Here is a 2,758-nt window from a genome sequence, read left to right as displayed (position 1 = left end):
AAAAACGTATTTAACAAATTTAATTATCCTTTCAGAGAAATTCACCACGTTTCCGTAGCATTAGTTTAGAATATTTTTGTTATTCTTCACTAAACGACTTTTTTCAAAAGTCGTACAATAAAAGTTTTCTATCTCAAGGGACTTTATACACCCATTTCATTCTGGGAAGAAGAAGAATGCGTCATCAGATTTTAACAAATGCGGTGTCATTTGAAGCGTATTCTAAGTAAAAATAAAAATAGGTTTAAAGCCTGGGGCATTTATCCCCATTTGTATCCAGCACTTCCAATTTTCTAAATGTTCATTTTTACACTTTCACCGCTTTTTCTTCTAAACAAATTGATTTTTCTAAAGTTTTGGTATACTACATTTAGTTTTTACGATACCTTTTGATTGGAGTATCACTCGTTACAATTGGATCATCATCGCTATTTTCAATTCTGCGGCTATACATATGTATGTAGTAGTAGTCTTAGCGCGCTCTCTTGCGCGCTTCGCCATTACGCGTACTGCCGTCCATAGTGATAATATGTCAAAAAACACCGAAGCTATAATTAATCGCCTCATTTTGATCAAATTAAATTCGAAATTCAGAACTAATAAAAAAATATTATTTCCAACAACAATACAGATACAATATTTTCATAATATTTTCCCACCAATTTTTCGATTGTTCCCATGGCAGCTTTATGATATAGTCGTTCGATTTTGATAAAATTAAATTATAAATTCAGAACTAATTGAAAAACGTTATTTCCAAGGAGGAGGTTATAATCAACAATAAAGATATAGTTTTACCATATTATTTTCTCATCAATTTTCCGATCGTTCCTATATAATATAGTCGTCCAATTTTAATAACAATAAATTCGAAATTCAGAACTTGTTAAAAATTTTATTTCCTAGCGTAGGGGTTAAAAACACCAAAGATATAATTTTTAAATAATTTTTTTTTGATCATTCCTATGGGAGTAGCTATTAAAAGCGATTGCGGAGGTTTTTTAGGCGGTTTTAAATGTATTTTGTATGAGTTGTTTATAATTGCAAGCGTATACTCATCCCATAATCAGTGTGTTTGGTATTCCACGGATCCCTCCCGTTTTATTGCATTTCAAGTTTTGTGACCCCTCGTTATCTTCTGAGAATGAGCAGGAGAAAGTGAACGTGCGTACCCACGAACCCGAATCTCAACTCGAGTCCTTGCTCATGACTGCTTGTGCGCGAAGGTGTGAAATTTTAATTTTGTGAGTTTTGTTCAAAATGTGCAGTTTTTATTTTATTTATTAACAGAGAAAATTATACCATTGGAAAGGGCTTGAAAAATGCTTTCCAATGATACCAAATTTTTTTATATATACTTTTTAGGGTATCGGAGGTCATCGTCGTTTTTTGCCTTTTTCAGTCTAGTAGTGGGAATATACGGGAGGAGGCAGAATTTGAAATTTGGTAAAATTCTCCGCTTCAGTGCACCCTTTTAAGAAATTCTTAAAACTAAACTTCTTATCCTACAGATAAATATTATTGGGTGGCCTTTAAATATAAACCTTGAAAAGTGTTCCCAAAGAAATTTAAAACATAAACCTTAAAGTGATCCCACTAGCTAATTTTTCTATACACACTTGTCTAACTTTATCGAAGACACAAACAATTTCGATATCCTCAGCCCTGAAAAGTGATCCTATAAGTCTTATACAACTTGAACATTAAAGTGATTCTTCAGATAATTTTTCCTAGACACACTCCTCAAAAGGAATCGTATAACATATAAGAAAAACTAGAGTCTAAGACCGCAGCGTCCAAACCTCCGCTGCGAAAACCGCCGCTCCCGTATATTCCCTCTACTCGACTGAAAAATGACGATGACCTCCGATACCCTAATAAAAAAGTTGGTATCATTGGAAAGCATTTTTCAAGCCCTTTCCAATGGTATAATCTCTGTTTAAAAATAAAAACTGCACATTTTGAACAAAACTCACAAAATTAAAATTTCACACCTTCGCGCACAAGCAGTCATGAGCAAGGACTCGAGGGTAGGGTGTGAGATTCGGGTTGGTGGGTACGCACGTTCACTTTCTCCTGCTCATTCTCAGAAGATAACGAGGGGTTACAATATTTGAAATGCAATAAAACAGGAGTGATCCGTGGAATACCAAACACACTGATTATGGGATGAGTAAACGCTTGCAATTAAAAACAACTCATACAAAATACATTTAAAACCGCCTAAAAAACCTCCGCAACCGCTTTTAATAGCTACTCTTAGCTTAAGGCTTAGGAAATTCGAATGGTTGTATCGCGACATCTTATGCCAATGCTGGCCCGACCTTAACTGACCATTTATTCATATCTTGCTTACACAGAGATTGCCTTTCCTTAACCTATGTCGAAGTTGCACACCTTCGATATTTACCTACATCCAGACCCCTCCTACACCACGTTCACCCCCGGTAACTTGTTATCAATCCTTGTGTTCGTTTTCCTTCTAATAACCATTCTACTGGGGTATTGGGCTGCTCCTTATGTTCGAGAACCAATCGGATTGGTTCTAGGAGTACAACATGCCTGTATGCACTACCTGTAGATGTCAACCTGTTAAGTGAACATTCTGGACTATAAAAATGGCACCACTCAAATTGCTCAGGATCAGTTCTTCAAATGCCTCAGTACTGTATTCTAAAATAATAAGATCCACATCGGTCCTTGCAATCGCGCCTAACAATTCTAATCGTGCCTTTTTACCTTTTAAACGAGTGGGTGA

The sequence above is a fragment of the Drosophila biarmipes genome, chromosome 2R, assembly GCF_025231255.1.
Source record: "Drosophila biarmipes strain raj3 chromosome 2R, RU_DBia_V1.1, whole genome shotgun sequence".
Lineage (NCBI taxonomy): Eukaryota > Metazoa > Arthropoda > Insecta > Diptera > Drosophilidae > Drosophila > Drosophila biarmipes.
Note: the sequence above shows the minus strand (reverse complement) of the source record.